The 16,487-nt window shown below is 44.8% G+C and overlaps 1 long non-coding RNA gene across 1 annotated transcript; it reads left to right on the top strand.

The window, feature by feature from the left end:
* Positions 1–11,733: 11,733 nt before the first annotated feature.
* On the top strand, positions 11,734–16,278 carry LOC309526015. The gene is made up of 3 exons (XR_014216619.1): positions 11,734–11,947; positions 14,512–14,587; positions 15,522–16,278. It is a non-coding gene; the product is annotated as an uncharacterized lncRNA (long non-coding RNA).
* Positions 16,279–16,487: the final 209 nt, after the last annotated feature.

The following is a 16,487-nucleotide window of genomic DNA, read 5'->3' as shown; positions in this document are numbered from 1 at the left end:
TGAGTAAGTTAATATTACAGTACAGCACTGCTAGCACTAAGCCTTGGATCACCGAGCAACCCCCACAAAAGAGACAAAAGAAACTTTATGGTGGGTGACGTGGAAAAGGCTGTCATTTGCTCTTCTCCTCTCACGTAGACTTCCATATTTTGCCTCCCAGGCTATTGCAAGGAGGCCACTGATTGGATATTTTCGACCTGAGATAAAACAAACAAGAACTTCTAGGGAGTTAGTCCTGTGCAAACAATCTGGCCGCCATTAGCAGTCATCCTCTGAAACAGCATCTGCCCATAATAAAGAAAACGTTTTTGAAAAATAAACGAAATTAAGCTCTTCTAATCAGCCCCTTTTGGCTGTGGTTCTTTATCTTCCATTTGCAACTGCAGTCACATCCAAACCATACATTTAAAGTGCATGGCTTCCCTCAAAGAATACTGGGAGTGTAGGTTTGTTAAGGCTGATTGGAATTGTAGCATGGTGAAGGATAAGTTACAGTTCCCAGGATTCTTTGGGGGAAGCCATGTGCAAGCCAAATGTATGGCATGGATGTGACAGGTGAAACAGGCCCATGAGACCACAAGTATAGCCACCAATATAGCACAGTGCAGAAAGGCTACCTTTGTTGGAGAGAGAGGTTTGGAAGAGAATCACAGAATCACAGAATCATAGAGTTGGAAGAGACCACAAGGGCCATCGAGTCCAACCCCCTGCCTAGCAGGAAACACCATCAGAGCACTCCTGACATATGGTTGTCAAGCCTCTGCTTAAAGACCTCCAAAGTAGGAGACTCCACCACACTCCTTGGCAGCAAATTCCACTGTCAAACAGCTCTTACTGTCAGGAAGTTCTTCCTAATGTTTAGGTGGAATCTTCTTTCTTGTAGTTTGGATCCATTGCTCCGTGTCTGCTTCTCTGGAGCAGCAGAAACAACCTTTCTCCCTCCTCTATGTGACATCCTTTTATATATTTGAACATGGCTATCATATCACCCCTTAACCTCCTCTTCTCCAGGCTAAACATGCCCAGCTCCCTTAACCGTTCCTCATAAGGCATCGTTTCCAGGCCTTTGACCATTTTGGTTGCCCTCCTCTGGACACGTTCCAGTTTGTCAGTGTCCTTCTTGAATTGTGGTGCCCAGAACTGGACACAGTACTCCAGGTGTGGTCTGACCAGAGCAGAATACAGTGGCACTATTACTTCCCTTGATCTAGACGCTATACTCCTATTGATGCACCCCAGAATTGCATTGGCTTTTTTAGCTGCCGCGTCACACTGTTGGCTCATGTCAAGTTTGTGGTCAACCAAGACTCCTAGATCCTTTTCACATGTACTGCTCTCAAGCCAGGTGTCACCCATCTTGTATTTGTGCCTCTCATTTTTTTTGCCCAAGTGCAATACTTTACATTTCTCCCTGTTAAAATTCATCTTGTTTGTTTTGGCCCAGTTCTCTAATCTGTCAAGGTCGTTTTGAAGTGTGATCCTGTCCTCTGGGGTGTTAGCCACCCCTCCCACTTTGGTGTCATCTGCAAATTTGATCAGGATGCCCTTGAGTCCATCATCCAAGTCGTTGATAAAGATGTTGAATAAGACCGGGCCCAAGACAGAACCCTGTGGCACCCCACTAGTCACTCTTCTCCAGGATGAAGAGGAACCATTGATGAGCACTCTTTGGGTTCGGTCAGTCAGCCAGTTACAAATCCACTGAGTGGTAGCATAGTCAAGACCGCATTTTACCAGTTTCTTTACAAGAATATCATGGGGCACCTTGTCAAATGCCTTGCTGAAATCAAGGTAGGCTACATCCACTGAGATTCTTACTTTCTCATAGCAAAGTTAAGCACAGAGTTAAGCACATTAATACTTGACTAGATTTACATCTGTCCTCATCCATCGTTAAACAAATGTTCCTCGTAAAAAATACTTAAGGTAAAGGTAAAGGTACCCCTGCCCGAACGGGCCAGTCTTGACAGACTCTGGGGTTTGTGCGCCCATCTCACATCTATAGGCCGGGGGCCAGCGCTGTCCGGAGACACTTCCGGGTCACGTGGCCAGCGTGACAAAGCTGCATCTGGCGAGCCAGTGCAGCACACGGAACGCCGTTTACCTTCCCGCTGGTAAGCGGTACCTATTTATCTACTTGCACCCAGAGGTGCTTTCGAACTGCTAGGTTGGCAGGCGCTGGGACCGAGCAGCGGGAGCGCACCCCGCCGCGGGGATTCGAACCGCCGACCTTACGATCGGCAAGCCCTAGGCGCTGAGGCTTTTACCCACAGCGCCACCCGCGTCCCTTAAAAATACTTAGGCTAGAATAAATCACAGGCACTTAGCTAATATTTTACTCACAGAGTTTCCAGAAAATAACAGCAAGCAAGTCTCCATTTGGTCCCAGTAAAACAGAGGTGAAAAACGGGTTCCAAGCAACTTAAAAGTAGTTGGTTTTCTTACAAAAAGGATTGTGCAATCTTTGGGTTACCAAAGATATGGAATTTCTCTTTTGGAGAGATTCAGTTCTCTTTTGGAGAGATTCAGTTCACTTGGTTTTTCTTGTAGCTGTGAGCCATTGGCTGCATGGCTCCTTGCTTGTTCAAGGAAGCACAAAGAGAAAAGACTGAAAAGAAGGTAAGCAGAGGCTGCTGACAGCCTGCTAAGCCACACCCACTTGCAACCTGAGCTCTGGGATCAGGTTACCGTATTTTTCGCTCTATAACACGCACCCGACCATAACACGCATGTAGTTTTTAGAGGAGGAAAATCCGTAGGCATGCCACCCTTAGGCATTCCCTCCATAACACGCACAGACATTTTCCCTTACTTTTTAGGAGGAAAAAAGTGAGTGTTATGGTGCAAAAAATACGGTAATTCCTTCAGGCATACAAGTGTAAGTCAGTAACTATATTACTATAATCTTCACTTCCAGAACCTAAGAAGGGTTCTGATGGGTCATACTATACACCTATCTAGTCCATCATTTTGTTCCCATAGTGGCCTACTGGATGCCTATGGGTAGCCAACAAACCCATAAAAATGAGACATCCAACCGCCCTGTGTTTCTTCTCTTTTACTATATTTCTTTGCCACTGTTTAAATACATGATCAGGTCAACTCACTGGGCCATATTCCACTAAACCATTGCACTAACAGAAGCCAATGCAAAGATTCCTACTAGCACAATGAGACTTCCTCCCTCGCCCCTTGTGCATGCTATCCATGCCATCCCCAGATCTGCTCTGGATCGTTGGTGGAACCCCCAGAATAAATTAAAGGAGTGCATGGGATGGGGAGAGGAGCTGGAGATTATTCCACTGCACAAGGAGAAATCCTTGCACTGATGGAACAATCTGCTCAACATAAAATTGAATCCCTACCAGTCCTGGTGGGCACAGCTACTACTGAGTTTGCTCATCATTAGCCATGGGTGGAAATTATTTTGTGAGGCAGAAAAGAGTTTATTAGACTCTACAGATACGGCTGTTGACTACTTTCAGACCAAAGAGAAAGTAAATTCACCACAGATTTTGAAAGAGCAATTGCCAAGGCTAAATGAAGAAATAAGAAGCTACAAGCACATTAGAAATATGGCTAAATGAACCTTGTTAGTCATGGAGGCTACTTGATGTTTAAAGTAGATGATGTCTGAAAATGTCATTATTACCCATCACTGACGCTCCTTTTGTCTCTCCATGTCTGAATCTTCTGATGAATTTTAATAACATTCCAGCTGATGCAAATACAACTCTTCAAATTTTCTCCAAATGTTTTGAGTGCTCATGATCTGTGCTCATGCCCTTGGCTTCTGGTTTCATTACGGTTTGCAAACAAATGTAAGAGCTGGGTGGTCCCCTACTCAAGTCTTATTCATACATGTTGCGCTGTGATCATGTAATTTTGGGAAGATTGGTTGCCTTTGATCATGAGAGCCTTGATCTTTAATCGTAAACATCGCTGCAGGCCTGAAATGTAGCAGATTGACAAGGTGGGAGTAGGGAGCTCCTAGCATTGCAACTGAATGTATTGCAAGACGGAACCCAAAAAAAGTGCCATGGAACCGTTTTCAAAAAGCAGCTGGAATGTAAAGTGGAAGCATTCTGAGAGTTGACAAAAGTACTCTGTTAAAAGGGATGACATTTGGCAGATACAGCATTGTCCCATGTATTGCTTCCAGAGCATGCAATCTTTCTAAATCAGGGTGGGGAACCTGTGGACCTCCAGATGTTCCTGGACTTCAACTCCCATCAGCCCCTGTCAGCACAGCCGATGGTCAGGGAGTAATGGGAGCTGTAGTTCAACAACATCTGGAGGGCCATAAGCTTCCCCAGCTCTGTTGAAAAGCAAAGCAGGTCTGCATCTGGTTAACATTTTTCATGGAAACCATGTACATATATAACTTGGCAAATGCCACAAACCACATAATAGTTAATGAGCAACATGCATCGCTTCTCACTGATACAGATGTAGCCTGCCATGGCAACTGGTTCTTGTGGTTCTGGAAGTGTGAACCATGCCATACTAATGAAGGAACAAGCAGCTGTTAGCAGATCCTGCCTAATCCCTCTTTCTCCTGTTCTTTGTTGGGGCAGGAAGATGAAGTGGTACTCCACCCTATCCATCCAGATCAGGGCAACATAAAGAGCCCATGGTGAAACTCATTGATCACATGGTTTGTTGACGGAAAGTGCTAAGGGGCAGCTTCCTTTCACCATGGAACACTGGTGAAGAAGACTGAGCTTCTTGCCTCTGCAGATGTTCCCAAAGGGTTTGGGTTAATGGTGGTGCTGTGTACAGGGATGCATGCGTCATTTTTAATCTTAAGGAATCAAGAGGAGTCCACAAAAAGATAGTAGCAGGAAGAAACTTTTCCCAGGCTAAAAGATGAAAAATAAGTTTAGATCCCAGCAAAGTCTGGAATTCAAAAGTAATTTTGCATAGTTTACATTTCAGGAGATTTCATCCCTCCTCATCTTGCCTGGAGATCTGTCTCTCCAGTGTCTGCTTTCCAAGCAAGGTTTTTCAAGAGTCGGGAATTGTGCAAGAGACAGTAATTATATTTTTTGGTCTTTCAAATGTGCATTTCCTGCCTGTAGAAACATTCAAAACAGCAGAAATACAGAAATGGAACTGTACAAATCAAAGATAGTGGATTAACTCCAAGTGGCTTCAGAGCCGCTTTTGAAAGTTAATGGCAGATAATCTACATCTAGAAATGTACAGGTGGTGCAATACTCTTTCTAGATCTTTCAGAAGCTTTCAACATTGTTGATCATTACAACTTAAGAAGTGTGGCTGGGGTGTGGGTTCTGTCGTAGGTTAGTTTGGACCTTCCTAAATCTGAGGGTCCCCAGGGTGCTGCTGTGTATTCAACAGCTTGTGAATATGCCTGCGAATTACTGCAGGCTCAATCCCATTTAATATTCATGTCTCTCTTCCCCAATCTGGTGCCCTCCAGATGTTTTTGAATCTAATTCCCATCAGACCTAGCCCACATAACACATTGGCCATGCTTTCTGGAGTTGATGGGAGTTGAACAACTGAAAATGATAATCTCTTAATGACTGGGGTTATTAGCATTTTTTAAGGTAGCATCCAATTCTGTTTTTCTTTTCCTTCAAACTCAGGAGCAGCTGATTGGGTTCTAGATTATGTCATATGGTAATTAGAGAGAAGATAGATCAAACACACTGAATTTGTATCTGGGCAATATGGATGTGATTATCATTGTGGATAACATGAGACCTCAGATAATGTGAAATCTGAACTGGATTTCAATTTCTCTTAACTGGATTTCCCACCCCACTCCACCCCACCCCTTTTTTTAAAGAAGAAGACAAAATAAAATGAAATAGACAACTCGCCAGCTCCAGTTATAGCTGACAAACTAGCTATTCCTTCTTCAAAGACCTAGTATCTATCATGCATATTTATGGAATCCATTAGATTGGCTATTGCAATGCATCCTTCTTGGGGCTACCCTTGAAAACATCTTTAAAAATGCAGTTAGTGCAAAACGCTGTACCCAGAGCCGTCTTTCCCATTGGTGTTAGTGATTCACTGCGCCAGGGTGCCGGCCTCTCAGGGGCACCCTCGCGAGTGGGGGAGCTGCATGGCTTCGCCGGCAGCCTCCCCTTTCCCTGCACGCCCGCCAGCTGCACCCTGCCAATTATATGGCTGTGCAGCTTCCTTCCCAAGCCTCCGCAGGAGGAGAGCGATCCCCGCAGAGGCTTAGGATGGAAGCTGTGTGCACCTTCCCTCCCAAGCCTCTGCATCTGCTAAAGACGCCCCTGCTCCCAGTCGTTGTCCTCCTCCTGATCCTGGCGAAAGGTGGTGCACAGCCTTCCTGGGCTGCTTTTCTGGGCTGCCTTCTCGGGCGCCCTGACACCGAAAAGCATGTCCACCAGCACGTTTTCCTGCTTGATCGCCGCTGCCACGCCAGGGATCGGGGCGGTGGGGGAGGCAGAAGACATTTTCCATACACCTCTCCTTTGTTTTGGGGTTGCCCGGGGGGGGGTGGCGGAGGGATCTTTGCACCACAGTGCCGGATATGCTTAAGACGGCCCTGGCTGTAGCCAAATGACAAGAGAAAGGCAAAGATAGCATATAATGTAAACATAATATGCAACATGGCTGCATGTAAGTTCCCAGACCCAATTCAAGATGCAAGTTACCAGTTTCCTACAATGTTATCTATGGCCTTGTCCCAGCATACCTCAAAGAGATCTGCTTCAGATTACATCAGCTGACGAAGTCTGTAAGAACATGGAAGAGCAGGAGTTTTCTCAGCTGAGGCACCTCAGCCAGGGAACTGCCTCTCAAGGGCATTCTTGGTCTGGCTCACCTAACATTACAGGATTTCAGGAAGAGGGCAGGAGCTTTCTTGTTCCAGCAGGATTTTAAATATAATTGGTGTTTTTTTATTGGCTGTATGTCACGTTTTGGGGTTTTTCAAAATCACTGCTCAGAGGTTTTAATAAATGTTACTAGTTTTCTGGGAAATGTTTCCAGTCCTTTTATGATCCTGTGATCTGCTTTAAGCATCCTAAAAGGGAGTGGAAAGCAGGGCAGGGCACTAGCGGGGTACTCATTATTGACCAACAGAAATGAGGCCTATCGTTTAACTCACCTGTTAAGCGTTCCATTTGTGAGCTTGCTTGTTCCACTGCTTGCCAATTTGTTGGTAATGCTACAGCTGGCCTAGGTACTGAGGTATTAGAATGAAATGTGGTTCACATGTTCAGCACACCGTTCCTTTGAGTAGAAGTATGCCCTAATTAGTGGGACACAGGTGGTGCTGTGGTCTAAACCACAGAGACTAGGGCTTGCTGATCAGAAGGTTGGCGGTTTGAATCCCCGTGACGTGGTGAGCTCCCGTTGCTCGGTCCCTGCTCCTGCCAACCTAGCAGTTCGAAAGCACTTCAAAGTGCAAGTAGATAAATAGGTACCACTCTGGCAGGAAGGTAAATGGCGTTCCGGTGCGCTGCTCTGGTTTGCCAGAAGCAGCTTCGCCATGACCCGGAAAGCTGTCTGCGGCCAAATGCCAGGTCCCTTGGCCTGAAAACGGAGATGAGTGCTGCACCCCATAGTTGATTTCTGCTGGACTTAACCATCCAGGAGTCTTTCACCTTTACCTGCGATGCACCAATTTTCAAAAAGACCCAAGAAATATATAAAACACATCACAATGTGTATGCCCCTTGAAAGCTGAGCTACTGGGATTAAAAGTTAGTGCACACATTCAGAACACCACTTTTAATTTCACAAATGAACCCCATCTAACTCATCACACCTGTTTTCAAGGGTGGATAGACTGTAATGCAGCAACATCTAAACGCCTCTCAAGTGCTATGCTTTCCTAGTATGAATCAATATAACTAATTATATGCCATCACTACTAATTATATGCAACCACCATCCAGGCTTTTCTTTAAGAAAATAACAAAGGAACTTCTATAACGTCCTTAGGTTGTCTGCTCCAGCATCCAGCTTTTCTTATAACTGGAAATCTTCATGTCTGGGTTTGCTCCTTCTATATTATATAATAAAAGTAGCAAAACAGAGGTAAAGGTTCTGCATATGATTTATGTTACAGAGAGGCAAAGATTGGTTAGCAGCCATTAAGATAAACCTCCCAACCATAAGCGCACTTGGCAATGGATGTGATTGTCTAGGAAAGTTGTCAGCAGGATTTCCTTCTTTGGAGCTGCCAAAGGCGACTATTGACAGACATGGGCTTAGCTACAGCAAAGAGTGTCTCGCTACACCAGGGTGGAGCAGAGGCATTTCCAAGCCGCTTGTGAATTCTCTTCACCTTATCTCTCCCCCAGCCTCACAGCCCTTGGCTTTGTCTGCATTAGTGGAAGTCTCCAGAGCAGGCAGGAAGAGTCTGGGCAGCCAAAGTTTGTAGTGGGAATTGTGAGAACAGAGGCAGAATGTGAGGAAACGGTGGGGTGTGTGCCTGCTGGCCAGCTGATTGGGGAGATCAGGGGGGCAGGGGAGGGGAGCGGTTTCTGTTCCCCTGGCACTGTTTTGGCTGCTACAGTGTGAACTTGTATAAATGGACTTCTTATCTCGCAGACCATTTCATGTTTGCATTAAAGGAAAATAGTCTGCAGTGGGGGGCAGGGGGAAAATCTTGATAAAATATTTTGTTGGCATTGTGAAGAATACTAACTGCTTCTAATCAGCCAGCTGCTTTGTCACATCAGGGCTCGCATATTTCTAGAGTGAGCCACTTCTGTCTGACACAGAAATATAGAACAGCGGCACATTATGTGGGGGTTGAACTGTTCAGGACTGGCTGCGTAGTGGTAGTGGACCATTTCTTACTCTTTCTTTCTCGTCCACACAGAAGTTAATGAAGGAAGCAAGGCTAGGTGTTCCATCTCTGACAAAGCCAGATTTGTGTCTGTGTGTCTGCATGTGCAAATCTGTGATTTTTCAAGAACTGGTGTGGTGTAGTAGATAAGACAATCCAATACACTTTTGTTGGGGAGTAAGTCCCTTTAAATTCAGAAGGTTTTTCTTCTAAGTAGGGATGTGCAAATGTGGCTTCATCTGTCGCTCATTGGCTCTTTAATCTGGTGTTTTCTAAACCACTGCAATTGATTTACTTTGCCCAAGACTTTCTTCCATCTTTTCAGCTGCTGATGTGGAAATATGCATTTATTTATTTCACATATCTCATAGCACACAATGGGCTTGCATCACCATATATTTACAAATTGGTTACCATCTCTGTGTGTTTTCCTATCAAAGTTAACGAATTCCCAGAGGGGTAGCCCCTCGATCCTTTCTCAGCACAAACAACAAAGAGTCTTAAATAACACACATTACAAAGCAATTTATGTACTTATTTACTCATAATGTGTGAATATTGAAATAAAAAACCCTCTTATATTGTAGAGAACTAAGTCAAAAACCATTCATACCAAGAGTCTATGCTGTGATAAGGGTTGAGTTGAGGATGGGAAGAATCTACTTGATAGTCCATTTCCAACAGATTCCTCTAGCATCTGTACTAGGGAGACATATACAGTGGTATGTCGGGTTACAGATGCTTCAGGTTACAGACGCTTCAGGTTGCAGACTCCGCTAACCCAGAAATAGTACCTCAGGTTAAGAACTTTGCTTCAGGATGAAAACAGAAACTGTGTGGCAGCAGCGGGAGGCCCCATTAGCTAAAGTGGTACCTCAGGTTAAGAACAGTTTCAGGTTAAGAACGGACCTCCAGAACGAATTAAGTTTTTAACCCAAGGTACCACTGTATAGGACTGTGTTGCACAAATGTAAGCTAGGAAGTCATAAGTGAGGAAGTCTTACCATAACCAAATATCCATTGGGTCTAGGCAGGGAGAGTTAATTCCATCAGTTTTGGTTTCTCTCCATTTCTCATTTTCCAACCATAAGTCCAGCGTTTTTGTATGTAATGGTCCCAAATATACACATTTTGTAAGCATTTCCCCCAACAGAATACATATTTGTATGTTATTTTCACTAATACATACATTTCTATGCCCACTATCACCTTGCATATCCATTTGTGTACGCATCGTTTGGTTGGAGAAGTGAATCGCAACATTCAGAGAAATGTGAATTCCAAAAGGTAAGTTTGCTTATTGTTTCAGGAAGTGCAAATAGGTAGGTTGGAGGTGGGGGTGGGGGGTGCGGAATGCTGACTGAATACTGAATTTCCCTCTTCTTTCTTGAAGGCTGCTTCTGCTAGGCCTGGCCTGCCTCCCCAGCACCACCCCTCCATTCTCTGCCTCTCTTTGCACACCATGGGCTTCCAGCACACCTGTATTCATTCATCTGTGCTCTGCTGGGGAGAATCTACATTGGGCCCCCACACCATTGCAGTGTTTTTCTTTGGCACCACAACGTAAAGCAGACATCTAGATTTTCATGGTGCCACTTCCTGCAGTAGATGCCTTGCTGGCTCACCAGTCTTTTGAACGCCCACATCCCTGGCTACTTCCGTAGCAGTGTTTTCTCTGCTCAGGCTCCTCTGCTTACATTTCTTCCAGAGGTTTCTCCCAGCTCCTAGTTTTGAAATCTTAATGGCTGGCACTGGGTTCTGCAGAGTGCTGTTAACATCAGAATAGCAGCATGGTGCAATCTGCGTGAGGGAAAAGATTGTGCACGCTGAATTGCATCAGTGAGGTACTTTTGCATAACAAGCCGGCTAGTTTCTGAAGTTGAACAACTGGGAACAGACCACACCTTCACTTCCCTGAGAAGACTTTCACCTGAGGATTAAGCTGTGAAGTTATTATGTCAGATAATTCAGTTTGGCACTTGCTGTTTAAAATGCTACAGGGAATATACCGACTGCAGAAGTCTCTAGTGTTTTGAGGCCTTTTGAGCCTGATAAGTCTAAGGGAGGCACAGTCACATCCTGCTCTTTGTGCAAAATATGAACACTGCAAAATTCTGTCAGCATGTAATACATGGGGAAGTGGGGGACTTTGCTTTACTGCAGGAGTGCATAGGGGTGGGGTGCTATTGGTTTCGTTTTTAAAAACACACACTCTGTGTTTAGGAGAGAAGTACAGAGCTTCCAATAAATACATTTTTAAAACAGAACAAGAAAGTTCATGTAATTGGTTGGGCACTGTTTTGGGGAAGGAATGTAACCCTCCTGGCACAAGACACTCTTCTGGAATAGCACCATTGTCATCTTAAAAAACAAAAACAAAACAAAATGGAAAATGTTTGTATCAGAACTCTGTTTCCCCCTCAGAAATCCCATCACAGCCACATAAATGCCAATCAAGCAAGGATCAGAAGCAGTAAAAGAGCATATAAAAGGAAAACAAATGTGCATTGATTGTGCAACAAGCTGATTACACAGAATGGAATTGATAGATACCGAACCAGCTCCTCTGAGGGCAGCATAGATTTTTGCACTGTCTGGAGAAAAAGCAAATTCCAAGTAAGGCTCCCATTCATTCCCAGAGTTCTTCTGAGAAATTTGCCTTGCAGCCTCTCTGACGCAAATCATGGCTTTCCTTACCCCTTGTTGAACCAACGCAGCTTCCCTTGGGTAGTACCAGAAAGAAAGCTCTTTTTGTTCATTTCATTGAGCAGGACTATGCCATTGAACAATCCCCCCACCCCCCATTTCTTAATTGATGTCCCCTGCCTATGTGCCGTCTGGGCTCACCCCTGCTGTCTAACAAACTGCCCTGACATTAACCTCATGTTTTTATAAATGACAGACTTCCTCAATTCAGCAAAGCAGAGCAGCCCTTTGGAGTGAAAGGAAGCACATTAATCTCCACCATGTCAGAAAGAAATGTGCATTTTGCAATGGACGCACCGCCACATGTCTCTCAGCCTTGGAAAAGGAGGAATTGATGAGCAGGCCTTGAGACAGGGTTGAGAAGAGGGTTGCTAGATTGCAGCTGGATGGGGCAGTGGAGATCATGGGTTGCGTCCTCCACAGTCTTCAAAAATGGTAAGTATAATCATGGGGGGCAGGGCTGAACTTCCTTGGAGATGTGTGTGCATGTCTGTATATGTGTGCACACGTATTAACCCTTTCCCCATGCCAGTCTCCCGATCCAAGTTGGTCCACCCTTGAAACTGCCATTTGCTCTACAAGGCAAATGATTGAGGTTTCTGGTCCAGGCATCAGGGGAAGCAAGGGACAGATGGAGCAAGAGACTTTCAAATGACTGAGGGGGTTGGAGATGGAGAAGTGAAGGTCACAGGCAAAGATATTGTTACAGTGGTAGCAAGATTCCAGGGGTCATGGCACTTAACCAAGGTTTGTGTTCGTTTGGAAGGAGGCACAGCGGAAGCAAGTGTCTTTGAGCAATATATTTTATTTTACACATACAACCTGAGCTTTGATGGAGGCAGTGCAGAACTTTACACCTCAAGCGTGTCTCTCATTGCTCCACTCATAGCTTCTGCTAGCTTGGGTCCAAAGCGGCTGCCAGCCACACCTCCTGATCTCTTGGTCCAGCACACATGGCATTCTGGCACCTCCTTTCTCCGCCCCAAAAACCCTTGCTCAAAACCTCAGTTTAAAAGGACACCTTTTTTCCTTTGGGGACATCACTCCCTCTGTTACCTCGGCAACCTCCCCCTCCAGGCCACCATCATATTCTGCCTGGCTGACGGCTCCCATTATCAAACAAACCGAGCTATTATAAGCCTTTTGTGTCTTCAATGACCCACCCCACAGTGCAGTGCCATAGCTATGGGTGGGCTAGCTGGGTTTTTTTGCCCTGGGTGAAGCCTCCAGAAAGGTGCCATTGAGGCTCCCAGTCTCTGTGTGTGTCTGGATGCAAATACGCATGGGGAGGTGCCAAACTGGGTCTTTGACCTGGGTGAAAGAAACCCTTGTTTTGCCCCTGGTCTCACTCCTGTCAGCAACTGGGCTGCAGCTCCTGCACTTTCTGGGCCCCACAGTGAGTTCGTGGCAAGAATCCGGCCTTGAAGCAAACAGTGCATGTTACCAGCCTTTCCTGGTCCAGCAATGTCTTCTATGGACAATTGCAAACACAAACACACACCTTGTCCCTTAGGTCTACCCTGGTGATGTACTTAGGACCCAGATAGGAACAGGTGACTTAGGTCATGCCCACCAGGCTCATCCATCCAAGTACTAGTAATACAGACCAGAGGGCACAGCAAAAATGCATTTAGACTCTGTATTAGTTGATCACATGGCATGGCCCTACCAAACAAAATATAAAAACAAGCATGTGTCTGATGTTGTGAGAGCCGCTTACAGCAAGGATTGGAAATCCACAGTCAACTATTCATAGATTAGAACTATATAAAGATTTGTATTCCTGCAACATCTTAGAAGCAAGATACATTAATGGGCACGTGGGTGGCTAGGCAGATTGGTTACAAAAATTCTGAGTGATATAAACTACAGATGTCTGGCATGACTACATAGTCATTTTTGTTTATTCTGATTCTGGCACAAACCCTAAATGAATCAGTTAAGATTGATCTGTTAAGTTTATCTGTATGAAGAACCGAGTATGACAAGGATATAGAGGACAAATCTGTCTTGCTGTCTCTACCAGGCCTTGTGAATTAGGCCCATCTTGCCCCAAACCTGATCCACAACTCGTCTCTATGGTCTGTGTCTAAGGCATGTCCTTGAAAGCACAATGGGAACGTGTCAAATCAATAGATTCGTTTGGAGAGGGGTGTGGGAGCTGTACAAATGTGGCTACAGCCAACGTAGAAGAAGCTGGGTGGGCTTCAGAGCTGTTGAGCTGAAGCCCACTGAACTGCAGAGCTCGTCCCAGCAGCTGATCAACTTGGCATGATCCTACCAAAGTACATCTCACTATAAATTTGTCAGGCCTTCTATGGTCCTGTAGGATTTGGTTGTCTCAGCAACTGATTAGTGCTTTCCTAAGGCAATAAGCTTCAAGGAAGGAAGCAACTTAGGCTGCGGGTAGGTAGAGAAGGGGGGGTGGATATTCCATTTCCCATGCTGTTTTTGGCTGCCTGGCAGAAAGGAATCAAAGTTCCTTTCCGCCTCCACAACTACTACTTTCTGTTGAAGGTGGACTTATGCCAGAGTATGGGAGAGGGAGGGAGAGAGTACATGTTTGCTTGTGTGCTAGCGTGTGCCAGTGTTGTGTTGTGTTGTGGTGTGCATTGTATATATGCACAAGTCTGGGAAATAATGCTCATGACCATCTATGCAGGAATCTGTATGTTCCAGAGAGTTGTATATAGTGGGTTGACCAATGAGTAGACCCATGACCTAAGTTAGTCATGGCCTTTCATTTCAATAGATCTACTCTAAGTACAAGGTAGTTTAATACAACCCAGCGTGCATATTGGGGGAAGGAGAGAGGTGAAGAAAGAAAGGAAGGAAGGAAGGAAGGAAGGAAGGAAGGAAGGAAGGAAGGAAGGAAGGAAGGAAGGAAGAAAGAAAGAAAGAAAGAAAGAACATGCTTACATGCATTTTCTAGGAAAACTCCCTACTTAATGCTTGCATTATGACCTTTAGGCTCTATACCTTCCATGTTCTTCACCTAGATCTCCAAGAGGAAGGGATGCAACAGAGAGCTGGAAGGAGAAAAGATTGAAAGCTGTTATGCATAAGGAATTGCTGGTAGGATATGAAGTTCAAAAACCATCTAGGTTGGAGGCTACCATGGTCTTAGCTAACTGGTCCTATAAAACTAGAAATTCTTTGCTAGGCATTTGACCATCTGCAGTGGAGTTTTCTAGGCAGAGAGCAGAGGAAATTTCTTGCATAAACACATACTTTTCATTTTAGGCTTTCATTTTCCCTTTGAAGAGAGTACCAGAAAAACAGCAGAAATGCCAGATACTGCAATAAAATGTCCAGAAAACACACACAAAATGCATTTCCCTTTAAATGTAATTGTTTGAACTAACACCAAAAAATGTTCATGCAAAGGTATTTCATTTTTTTCTTTTTTAATGCAATAAACCAGATGCAAGAGCTAACATGAGCAGGAGGAGTAGAGGATGGAAAGGCTCATTCCTAAAAGAAATGATGTCCAGTAACAAGAAACAGCTGAAGATCTGCTCCCAGCCCTCCTCCTCCTCCTCCATTTGCCCTTTGGGTCAGTTCACATTTTTTTGAATCCTGATTGCCGAGAAATTGGAGGCTTGTGTTCCGCTCAAGGTCTGACTTGTTAATGGGAGGCCTGAGGCAGCGTGCATTGAAATATGAGGAACTGTATTACAAATGCCATCCTAGGAGTTCCACTAAAGTTTTAAGATTTGGGAGAGAGAGAGAGAGAGAGAGAGAGAGAGAGAGAGAGAGAGAGAGAGACCAGGGGTGGGGGAACACTTTCTGTGGCCATATAGAATAGCTGAACAGCTGCAAGGCAAAACCTCAGGGACTCCCCTGGTTTCTCCTTACTGAGAAAACATATGGAGCCTAGACACATGTGCTTCCCATGTGGAGGCTACATTTCATGCATGGTTTTTATGTGTCTAAGTGAGTGAAGTTTGGCTCAGGACACTCTCTCTCTCTCTCTCTCTCTCTCTCTCTCTCTCTCTCTCTCATATAGGTGATTTGTTTCAAAGCCTACAGAAGACAGAAACCTCTTTGAACGTTACACTGAATGGCATGAGATGTGAGGAATTTGTTTTTGAATGTCATTCCCTGGATCTTTTAACACCAGGGATGTGTACACATTGCCAGCATAAAGTGCATCTTTTTCTCAATTTGGATTGAAGCAGGTTTGGGGAGAAATGTGCCAGAATGCAGTATTTCCAGGAAAGAACAGGATAGATATGGATTGTGGCTGAATTTGTACGTACACCACTTCCCAAACCAGTGATGGGAGAGCACTGGATGCCAGGTAAACAGGAGTGTGTGCACAGCCTCTATGTTTTTGGAAATTCAACAAAGCACTCTGCGGCACATCTTTGATACATCTGTCGGCGTATTAGTGCATGTGGTTGGACGCTCAAGTCAGCTAACTTTGGGGAAAATAATCATAACATTGCAACAGAACAGTTCTTACCCACAATTAACATGGAAATATGTGTGTTATAGATTCATATTTACACATGTGGAGGGACAGAATGAAGAGGAATATTCATAGGGACAAAACACATCCTAATATTCAAAGCAAATGTTCCAGCCATCCAGGGCATCACCAACATTTGGCTGACAAGATGTCTAGCTTAGGTGGTGAGGGGCAAGGTGCATGGCACAGACAGCTCTCTTCTCCAGTACCTCACCACTGCTCTCTGTCCCCAGCATCTTCCTCCTGAGGCAGCCACCCCACCCTGCATAAAAATAGAGCTGGCCCTATATCTGTCCACCCACTGTTAAATATAGGTTGTCTTCTTCTTCTTTGGTGATCACTCATTGCCGAGTAAGATTGTACTGTGCATTCACATGAAAGCTCATACCAATAACAAACTTAGTTGGTCTCTAAGGTGCTACTGGAAGGAATTTTTTTCCCCAACTATGGCAGACCAACACAGCTACCTACCTGTCTTCCATAAACATGGACTCCATAAGT

Source organism: Podarcis vaucheri, assembly GCF_965113315.1.
Source record: "Podarcis vaucheri genome assembly, chromosome: 2".
Lineage (NCBI taxonomy): Eukaryota > Metazoa > Chordata > Lepidosauria > Squamata > Lacertidae > Podarcis > Podarcis vaucheri.
Note: the sequence above shows the minus strand (reverse complement) of the source record. Positions and strands in the feature narration are given on the sequence as shown.